The sequence below is a fragment of the Canis lupus genome, chromosome 25, assembly GCF_011100685.1.
Source record: "Canis lupus familiaris isolate Mischka breed German Shepherd chromosome 25, alternate assembly UU_Cfam_GSD_1.0, whole genome shotgun sequence".
Taxonomy (NCBI): Eukaryota; Metazoa; Chordata; class Mammalia; order Carnivora; family Canidae; genus Canis; species Canis lupus.
The window spans coordinates 19,052,079-19,063,981 of NC_049246.1; positions in this window are offsets into that span (position 1 = coordinate 19,052,079).

The window sequence follows — 11,903 nt, forward strand, 5'->3', positions numbered from 1 at the left end:
AATTCATCTAGTGACCCCATTGGAGATAAGCCTTTTCCAATTTATTGGAGAGTTAGAATTGTAAGCCAATTCCAGTTTGCATAATTTTTAACCTTTAAAAAAAATCATCCATTTTTTTTTCATTTGGTCACTGTGTAACTTACAAATGTAGTAATAAAACATATAGATAGGCATTTTCTACCTCATGAGTATATCATATTCCTCTATATTTTCTAGTGTACCTTCATAGTTTTTAGTTGTTCAGTTTTTTAATCCCTATGAAATTTATATTTGTTAATGGTGGAAAAGAAAGCTGCCAGATTATTTTTTATGAATTTGTAATAAGTTCTCTAAACATTGATCTATTTCTCTCTTTTCCCATCTATATGAGACATCTCTTTCAACACTTATCATATTCCCAGCTGTTCATGGGCTTTTTCTAGATTTGTTTTTGTCCATTGTTCCACTTATCTCTGCCATTCTAATTGCTATAGTTTTTTTAAATTCTTCAAATTCTTTTTAGCTATTATTGTACATTTCCTCTCCAATATGAATAGAATCAGTTTGTAAAGTTTAATGTTCACATTTTTTCAGTAATTTGATTGGTTATGTAGTATTTTTTAAGCCCACAAAAAAAATCCCATTATAGTATGAAGTTAGAAGTTACCCTTTATGAACCTTTGCCTCCTGCTTGCTCATGCCAACAATCATTTCCAAATGGCCTCCCTCTGACCCTGACACATCACAAGTCACTGGCAGAGAATAGGATTTCTCACTGAGTACATTCTGTCTTCCCATTCCGGGAGCCTTCCTTCCTCTCATCCCGAGTTTCTTTCATAGCACTTATTCACACCAAATAATATGTTGACACTAATTATGTATATTTTTCCATGTTTTCAAAAATAATTCTATTTAAATTCAATTTGCCAATATAGTATAACACCCAGTGCTCATCTCATCAAGTGCCCTCCTTAGTGTCCATCAACCAGCTACCCCATCCCCCCATCCTGTCCCCTCCAGCAACCCTCAGTTTGTTTCCCAAAGTTAGGAGTCTGTCATGATTTGTCTTCCTCTCTAATTTTCTCCCCACTTAGTTTCACTCCTTTCCTTTATAATCCCTTTCACTATTTCTTCCACATATGAGTGAAACCATATGATGATTGTCTTTCTCTGATTGACTTATTTCACTCAGCATAGTACCCTCTAGCTCCATCCACATCGAAATAAATGGTGGGTATTCATCTTTTCTGATGGCTGAGTAATATTCCATTGTATATATAAACCACATCTTCTTTATCCATTCAGCTGTCAAAGGACATGATGGCTCCTTCCACAGCTTGGCTATTGTGGACATTGTTGCTATGAACACTGGGGTGCAGGTATCCCAGCATTTCACTACATCAGTATCTTTGAGGTAAATTTTTGATTTATTATTATCTGTCTCCTCTTGCTGTAATGAAAACTTAGTTTAAAATAGCAGAGTCTTAATTTTGTTATTCTCTGCTCCATCTCCAAGGCACCTCAATATCTGTAGAATGAATGAATGAATTTGAAGTTATGGTGTCTGGAATGTGAAATTTGCCACCACATTTGGTTTGCCACCTTCGGCAGTTAGGGCTGACCTCCAGCATGTGGGAGTTCCTCAGAAGGTATTCTTTCTTGTGGAGTAACAGCTATCCAGATGGAGAAAGACCTCTCTGAGTCAGCAACACATCATTTCATTTCATTTGGTCTCACCAATCCTAGGAGGAAGACAAAGTAGGTTCAAATGCTGGTGGGAATGAAAATTGATACAACTTTTGGGAAAGCAGTTTTGTACAACATGTAGTCTTACTCATGTTCCTCTGGACACCACCAGAACACATCTGTAGGTAAAGAAATTCATTTTACTCAGTAAGAGAGTATTAAAAAGAACCCAAAATAAGATTAGGACTTATCCTTATTAGGACTCATGTTTAATGACTTATGTTGGAGGAAAGGTCTAAGGCTTTGCTCTGGTTGCTGTCAGGAAGTGTGTGCATTGTGATCTGATGTCTTTATCCAGAAGGCAAGAGGAAAGAATTAAGGCTAAAGCTGTGGTTGGTAAAGCCACAGAGGTCACTCAGAGTAGCCAGCACAGGGATGTTTGGTCTTTGTAATCTAGACAGTGTATGTGTTTTGTCTGTGCCTAGCCACAAACTTGGAGAGGACTTGTTCTTGTCTCAATCATGGTCCCAGAATAGCCTTGCCTGAAAGTTATGTTCTGTAACATTGCTACTGTTCCACGGGAGGACATTAGTGCCTAGCTGTGACACCAGGTCAGCTCTGCTTGTACTGGCTGCTGTTGTCTTTCTCGTTGCCTTTTAATCTAAGGAGCACTTCTGGGGATCAATCATATGTACATCTCAGCATTATTTTAATAGATAAAATACCCCCTAAACACAGGTAGGGTAAAGAAGTTCTATGAAGCAAACACATGCATGAGCCATGTGAGCAGGGTTGAGTACAGACAGGGATCATAGTGCTCAGCCATAGTGCTCAGCCATAGGCCAACACTGTATGGAGCATGATGCTGTCCTCATCATGATGTCTACAAAGATTTCAAATGGCCTGAGGACACTTCAAAGATAAAGTAAAATAGAGAAGTGAGGCACATAACTTTAAGTATAAATATATATATAGCATATCAATGATGTAAAAGGAAATTATTTATTCATTTAATACTTCTTGAGTACTGACTCACTAGGGGAGGAACCCACTCCTGGTCCATGTTTTTTCTGTGACTCATGGTCATGTTAAAATAAGATGGCATACACTGCTCTTAGAGAGAGCTTGGCTAAGCCCCAGGACCAGGCTTCACAAGGTATTACCACCAGTTGCCCAGGTACAGAAACTGGATTTTGACCCACACACTCAAAGTTGATGGGGCTTCTGAGGACCAAATAATGACAATAAATTCATAAGTCAATTATTGCCAATGGCTTGTGTGCTTTATAATCCCACTTTCTTTAAGGCCAGTGGGAACAGACTTCTCCAGTGAGAAGAGACCTTAGTGATAACTCAGGAGCTTTCTGGTCCCCAAAAACCTACTGCAGCCTTGTAAGAGACCTGGCTGAACCTGGAACTAGAGCCAGGTCAGGGGTATCTTAAAGGAGAGCTAGTCCAGCCGTCAGTGGGAGAAAGACCAAGCCCCTTGGATGAATTCCCAAATGATCCACTTTGAGGGGGTCCAAACAGGTATGTCATTTCATTTACTGAGTAAAAAACTACCCCCAAACTTAAAAGCTTAAACAATAATACTTCTTACTTCAATTTCCATGAGTTAAGAATCTAGGTAAAGTTTTGCTGGGTTCTCCAGGGCAAAGTGGCTTAGGGTGGCTCAGGCAGCAGCAGAATCCTGGGTCTATGTTCATGCATCATCTACAATGAATATTTTATATTTTGCATGCCTGTTTCCAGCAAGACCCAGACATATAAGCACAGGAGTTTCACAGCTAGTTTTTAAAGTCTGGGTATTCAAACAACTCCTGACTGGACCACCCAACTTAATCTGATCTGACCATACAGATGGCAAGTTAGTACCCTAGCTACAATCTGTCCAGTGGTGTCAGGATGAGTAGGCCCCCACTCCAGTGCCCTGCTCAGTGTCCCCCTCCTCCCACACCTTCCTGAGACACTGGAGCACCTTGCTCCTGGATTGTACTTACCTTTTATACTTTTTAATGCTAACAACACTGTTTTACAGACCAGAGACTAGACTGGGGGTAGGGGCTGACCACAGTGTCCCACTCTTGCAGGTTCAAGGGGCTAACAGCCCCTCACTGCCATGCACCATACCCTGATGCCTCTTGCTCTTCCTTTCATGCATTTGAAGCATCGCCTCTGTAGGTGTGAGTGTAGGAATGAGACCTAGGGTAGCCAAAGGTACTGAAGCAAATTATGTTCCTTAAACCAGAGCATACCCTCTGGAATCAGAAACAAGGCTGATGACTTTAACTCTCAAAGCCTCTCTGTCCCTGCGCTGCTCTCCCGGTGGCTCTGGCTCCCTCAACTAGAGCCCAGGTACAACCTGACTGGGTATTTGGCAAGAGACCACACAAGATGCGGACTTATCTTCTGCTCACAGGTTGCAAATATCTTTTCTAGTCATCCTCAAAACTCAAAGGATTGCAGTGTATGAAAAAGACAATTGATCCGCCAGTCCTGCTAGAGTCCTAGATCCACTTTACAATGGCTCTTGCTCTTACTGTGAAGATACTCTGCAATGAATACATTCTAGTCTGTATAGTGTTAGCTGCCAGGGACTCAACTCTTTAACCTGTTGCCAACAAGTGATCAGTCCCGACAGAGCAAGTTATCCATGTCTTTTTTTGTACTCTGCATTTGCACCTCCATTTCTGTGGCCTTCATCCTCATTCACATCCACAGATGCATGGCTCCTAAATGTCACCTGTTTCTGCCTCCTTCTTGCCCTTTCCCCTCATCCAGAAAATATAGTGCTTTTTAGTTCCAACAAACCATGATTTTTTTTTTCTATTTCTCTTAACCAAACACCGTGTCCTCTATTCCACATTAGAATTAAAAATACCTACTCATCTTAGAACTACAGAACTCAATTGCTTAATGTGGGTCTCTTTGAAAAACTGAAGGTATCAAGAAACTTAGGATTTGGGGAAATGCAGAAATAACTGATGTTGGAAAAAAGTGTGCATGCGTGTGTATGCATGTATGGGAACATGGGAAGAAAGGAGTCAAAAACCTGTAAGGCATGGCTGAGAAGCATATTTTCTCTTCGAGCAAATAGTAAAGCCACTCCAGAAATGTATTCATTATTCCCCAAGAGGACACTTAGTCCTAGGGAACATAAATTTCTTTGTAATGCCCCTTCTGATTAAGCATTTTTCAGACATGAAATTCTCTAGACATCTAAATTTGTCTCCCCAGGATAAGAAAGACAAATATAATTCAACGATAATCTTGTATGGAAAGACAGATGCTAATGAGAGCTGTGTACATGGGGTTAATTCTAAATTTCAGGAAGTCTGATTATATTAGTGTAATCAAAATCCTCCTCAACTCAAAATACTCTTGGTCAGGTCCCCACCAATCATCAAACTATCTGAGAAGCAGGAAATTCAGAGTCAGTTCAAGAATACTTCTTAGGTATTTTAGTCTGTGGCTAACGTGTTGTCAAGTATGTGAGGCACATTAATTTGATGAAATGAGTGTGCTTATGGGATTAAGAGCCCATATGCAAAATACACAAACAAAGGCCTCTGAACAAATAGTTGCCAGAGGCTTACTTTTCTCACCCAGGCTTCTCTGTCAGTGTTCACACAGCACCATAGGCTCCATTTCTGTACTGCAAGGGTGGATTGGGCTCTGCTTGGCCTTGGTGAGAAAGGTGCCAAATATGTGTCTCAGGTTCAGGAAGGAACACATAAGCCTCCTTCATTTTCTAAATGTCAGCCCTGGGGATGTTGCATGTACAGTGGGCACATTTTGGAGGATACATCCTATGTATCCCAAGGAACAGCCTCACAGCTTCCAAATGGAAAAGTAGATAGTGTAAATAAATGAGGGAATATAATCATGTATCAAAGGCTCCTTTCCGTGTCCTCCTTGCTAGCCCACTTGGTGCCCTTTCCATATTCACAATTTTGCCAACTACAATAGGATACAGCCACAAACGAATCCTTTAATCATATGGTTGGTTTCTCTGGTAATCAGCTTCCAATTTCAGTTACTTAGAGGCTTTTCAAAAGTCACTTCATTAACATAAACTCAAGTATGGTAGAAAGGGCCTTATTATGAATAATATAACATCCTTTTCACCTCTATGGCTCTGAAATAATTTCTGAAATAGAGGACAAAAGGCCAGATATTATCATAAAAGATGCTTTCATTGCTCTTATTGCTTATGAAATTCCAAAGGCTTTAGGAGCTGGAAGCTGGGAACCAGTAGATGAAGGCCAAAATATACATTTATTATAAATCATAATATTACACTGTTGATATTTTTTTATTGGAGTTCAATTTGCCAACATATAGCATAACACCCAGTGCTCATCCAATCAAGTGCCCCCCTCAGTGCCCGTACCCAGTCACCCCAACCCCCGCCCACCTCCCTTTCTACCACCCCTTGATCGTTTCCCAGAGTAAGGAGTCTCTCATGTTCTGTCACCCTCTCTGATATTTCCCACTCATTTCCTCTCCTTTCCCCTTTATTCCCTTTCACTATTTTTTATATTCCCCAAATGAATGAGACCATATAATGTTTGTCCTTCTCTGATTGACTTATTTCATTCAGCATAATACCCTCCAGTTCCATCTACGTCGAAGCAAATGGTGGGTATTTGTTGTTTCTAATGGCTGAGGAATATTCCATTGTATACATAGACCACATCTTCTTTATCCATTCATCTTTCGATGGACACCGAGGCTCCTTCCACAGTTTAGCTATTGTGGACATTGCTGCTATAAACATCGGGGTGCAGGTGTCCCGGTGTTTCACTACATCTGTATCTTTGGGGTAAATCCCCAGCAGTGCAATTGCTGGGTCGTAGGGCAGATCTATTTTTAACTCTTTGAGGAACCTCCACACAGTTTTTCCAGAGTGGCTGCACCAGTTCACATTCCCACCAACACACTGTCGATATTTTTTATGTTGATTTAAAAGCATCCTCTGAAAAAAAAAATAAATAAATAAAAGCATCCTCTGTACACATGACTGCAAATTTGAAACATTTCCTGGTTGCTGTAGAACTTCTGATCCCACATTCTCATGGGGATCCTGACCTATTTAAGGAAGGCCAGGGTGGAGAAAATACAACTTTAGGCTGTTAGGTACGGTTATACTTTTTGGCAGCGGCAGAGGGGGTGGAGGTGGCAGGGCGTGGGGCCCAGAATGCCTAGATTTGAAATACATCTCTGCTATTTTCTGTGTAACCTTGAGTTGATTAACATCTCCATCTAAGTTTTTTTATATCTATGAAATAGGGATAAAAATCATACTTAATGTCTTTGGGAGCAGTAAATGAATTCATACATTTAACATTTGTTGAAGAGTATCTATCACATAAGAAACATAATGAATACTAGCTACTCTTTGTGGGTAGAAGTCCTGATTATATTTTTATGTACCTGACTTTGGAAGGCATTCGGTTAGTTTAGTTCTGACTACATTTCATTAAACTCAGTGACACGATTTTAAAAAGGGGCAGTTCCTTGTAGGAATAACTAAATATTTTATTCATAAACTCAAAAGAGAAAATAATTTTGTTCTAATGCATTCTAATTCAAGAATAATGGAAATTACACAGCAAGAGCCAAGGCTCTCACCAACAGTTTTCTTTTCTTATTAAATTCAATAAATAGTTTTTCTTGTTTATTTCTTGTTCTTGATGAAGTGCTAGGGGATGGAGAGGTCATGGCAGTTAACCTGCTGACTTTGTCAGTCATCAGTCCCTAAACAGAAAGACAGATCTCTTTTTTTTTTTTTAAGATTATTTATCTATTTATTCATGAGACATAGAAAGAGAGAGAAAGAGAGAGAGAGAGGCAAAGACACAGGCAGAGGGAGAAGCAGGCTCCATGCAAGTAGCCTGTGGTGAGACTCGATCCTGGGTCCCCAGGATCAGGCCCTGGGCTGAAGGCAGCACTAAACCACTAAGCCCCCTGGGCTGCCCGAAAGACAGATCTCTTGGAGAAGTCATCCTCCAAGGGAAAGGTGCAGGACTGTAGGTCTGCTTGAAATCTGTGGCATCCCATTGAAGTCACTTTTCAGGTGCACTTTGTATTTATGTTTGGACACTATTTAAACCTCTTAAAACTTCTGAAATTGATTTCAATGCTGGTATGGCTTTAACAAACACTTCTCTTTCTCACATTTTCTTAAGGATTTATGTCTCTGGACCAACTTATATATTGTAAGAGAAATGTGCCATAAAATCAATAAACAATTTTCTCTAGATAATTTATTCCTATTCCTATTTATTCCTATAACCTTATGTTTGAGGTAAATTGAACTATTATCAAACACTAACAGATGAACAATAATAGCTCCTTAGTGATCTCTTCTATAACCTTCACTGAGGCTGCAATTGACATTCTGAAAGCTTTCCAATAAGACCATTTTGCAGGGACACCTGGGTGGCTCAGTGGTTGAGCGTCTGCCTTTGGCCCAGGTCATGATCCCGGGGTTCTATTATCATTTAACAAATCATAATACAGGGCAGCCCGGGTGGCTCAGCGGTTTAGCACTGCCTTCAGCCCAGGATGTGATCCTGGAGACCTGGGATTGAGTCCCACATCGGGCTCCCTGCAGGGAGTCTGCTTCTCCCTCTGCCTATGTGTCTGCCTCTCTCTGTGTGTGTCTCTCAATAAATAAAATCTTTAAAAAGAAAAAGACCACTTTCTAGGTTTACAATTGAGTAATTCTGCTTACTGAGTTGAAATCCACAAACATTTACCAAGTATTGCTCTGTGTGGAGCCCTCCAAACACATAGGCAGTAAAGTCAAGACATATCCCTAACCCACAAGACCTATCCCTAACCCACAGAACTCCCTACAGCCCCAGGGTCACACCAGCCCAGGGACGAGTGTGACAAAGGATGACACCAGGTGTTCTGGGGAATGGAAAAGAGTAGTGCTGGTGGAAGATGTCTCACCAGCTCTCAGAGTTTGGCAGGGCAATGCTGGATGTGGATCCCCTGTGTACCATAGCAGTACTAGCAGGAACCTCAGTGTGCACATGAGTCACAGATGGTCACCTGAGCCTCTGGGGACACAGGACGAGCAACACTGAGCATGGAGGGTTTGAGGAGATGAAAGGAAGGCAGGGTGGCTGGAGCACAGCGCATGAAGCTGCAGGACAGAGCCCCCAGATGTTCAGTCCTTTGTCAAATTTCCTGTGCTTTTTTTCAAATGTAATTTATTTGTATATAAAGAAAAACATATTTATAGATGCTCATATAAAATATTTTCTTTTTATAATGTAAGTTAATATACTTTTAATTTTTTTTTCAATCTTACAATGTGATTTGGAGATTTGTTCACACCAGTACACAGAGGTGGTCTCGTTCCCCTTTTTTACAGCTGCATAGTATTCCATCATTGCATTTGTTTAACCAAGACCCCATTGAGAACATTTCAAGTGTTTCCAGTCTTCTGCTACTATAGACAGTGCTACAGCGAATAACTCTGTGTAACATTTTGGAGTTCTATGAGTATCCACATAAGATAAATGCCTAGAAATGAAATATCTGCCTCCAAGAGTATGTGTATTTTTAAATAGATGTTGTTAAAGTGCTTTCCATAGCGGTAGCATGCATTTAAACAGCCACTGGCTCTATAGGAGAACATTTCCTTGGTAACACTGTGTTATTAAACTTTTTGATCTTTGCTAACATAAATGAAATCAGTTATCTCAGTATAAAATTCTGATACTCAGTTTTTATTACAGGTGAGATAGGGCATCTTTGCACATTTTTATTTTGAGCTTTCGGCCTTTACTTATTCTTAGGAGCTTTTAATATCTCAGAAAATTAGCCTTTTGTTTGACCTCAGTTGTAATTTTTTTTCAAGTTTGCCATTAATTTTCTGACTGTGCTTATGGTGATTTTTGCAAGGTTGAAATATTTCTATGCATTAAAATTTATCTATATTTCTTTTGGGCTTCTGATGTCTTTCCATATTTAGCAAGGACTGTTGTAGTCCAAGAATATAAAGAAAATCTCCCATAATTTCTTCTAATGCTTCTGTGGTTTAATATTTTATATTCAAATCTCTGATACATTTAGGATTTGTCCTGCTGTAAGGTATGACATATGGTTTGAACTTCTTTTTCCTGACTACTTAATTATCTCAATAACATATGTTGAATAAATCATTTTTCTGACTGAAAATGCAACTGTTAACCAAGACTAGAACTATGGAAATTGTTTTATTCTGGAAATAATCCCTGAAAGAAAAAGAAATCTTCTTTTCTATGTGTGTTGTAAAAATCCAGATTCACTCTTGCTCTGAACAATCATTCATGTGGTGACCTTATGATAAAAGTAACTTTATTGTGTTCAATTTACAGCCTAGGAAACTAACTGAACCAGAGAGAAACTGAAAACTTGCTCCAGATCACACTACTAGTAAGTGACTGAGTCCAAGCTATTCAACACTATGATACAGGCCTAATTCGTTTAAAGAAGTATTAAATAATACTGTGTTCATTCATTGCAGTTATTCCTGGCTTCTGCAAAGTGGGGATAACCAACTTACTTCTGTGTGTGGGTTGCTCTGAAGATTAATCATTCAGTCCATGTGCATACCAAGGACCCAGTCAGGCTAGCTATTTATATTCATTTAATGATTTAGGGCTTCTTTCACTCAGAGCCATATATTTCTGTAACACTAAACACTAAGACAGAAATCTGGGTGTGAGTCTCAAACTAACAACTATCTTTTCTGAGTCTCCTCTGCATCTGCAAAATGGGCTCAGTGGTAAAACTTACTCACAGATATTGTTTTACAGACCGAATGAAATAAAATATGTAAAGAGCCCAGCCCAGCATTCTCCTGAATGCTCTGCCTTGCAATCCTATAGGTTTTTCTATGTTGCTGGGGCATCTTCCTGCTGATAATCACAAAGCATGGAAGTTCTCACTTTCAGCAGAACAACTCTTCAGTCTGAAATGGGCAGCTAAGGATTGCAAACAGTTTAGCCTCAGACCTAATTGTTAAAAAGATCTTCCCCAAATGGGTCTACTGCACCCCACCGTAATGGTTTCTGGTAGGAAATTGAGCTGAGTCGGTGCTAGCCTCTGGGCAGACCCCAGAGACCAATGTTTTAATTAACACTGGTTTCCCTCCTCTATGGAGGGAAATATGCTTCTTCCTTTTGCCATAGACTGCCTCTCCTCCAAGATACTACTGCTTTTCCCTTTCTAGTCTCTGGAGCCAAATGAACTTAATATTTTTGGCTATGAGATCAGTTTCCACTCTAAATGACACCTCAAATCTCCCGTTACCAGCAGCTTTGGGTCCTCCTTCCTGCCTCTTTCCACCAAATTCAGCTCCACCTCATCACTCCGGGTGATGCTGGCCTCCTGGTCCCCATTAAGCTGGAGAATCCCTAGGTTTCTCTGCAATTCCGGGTTTCTGCTGGTTGAACTGCTTCTTGTGCAGAGACCTTATAGCACTTGACAAGTTAAGTCCAATGCCAGCAAGCACTGTTGTGGCCAAGGAAGGCAAGTTTCACTTTCCTTTTACTAACACTCAAAGGGAAAATGACTTTTCTCAGAACCTGTATTGAGTGTAGGAGCCAAGATCTGATTATGGTCTAACATTTATCAAGCATAAGCTCCTGAACTAAATCTTTATATTCTCTCTTTCACTGAATTCTCACAGTAACTGAATGAGGGATGTGGGCCTGGCTGGGCAGGTGGCTGGTGAAGGCCTCAGTGGTCCATGCTCATCACAGACACAGGATCGCTCTCCAACAGCCTTGGGAGGGCACTTTGCTGGGGGGGGATGGGTGGGAATCCACCTGAATGAACTAGACATTGTCAGGAAAATCACATCAGGAGAGAGGCTCACAGAGCAGGATCAGGGTTTTGGAGCATCAAGTGTAAATTTAATCTCGTCTTTCTGTTCAGTTGGGGTTGTCTGGTTTGAAGATCTATCTTGATGGAGGATTGCTTGTTTTCTGGCTGGGTGGCCCATTTTTCTATCTGTCCAGTTGGAGATCTGTCTGGCTCATGCAGTGTCTGTCTAGCTGGGGATCTGCCTGGCTGCAGCTCTTTTGGCTGGAGGTCTGCATGTCTGTCTAGCTGGGGGTCTCTCTGAGGGTCTTATCAAGCTGGCATTCAGTCTGTCTGGAGTTTACTTTTCTAGCTATCTACTTGGAGATTTATCAGCCTATCTGGCTACAGACTGATCTGTCAGTCTGTTG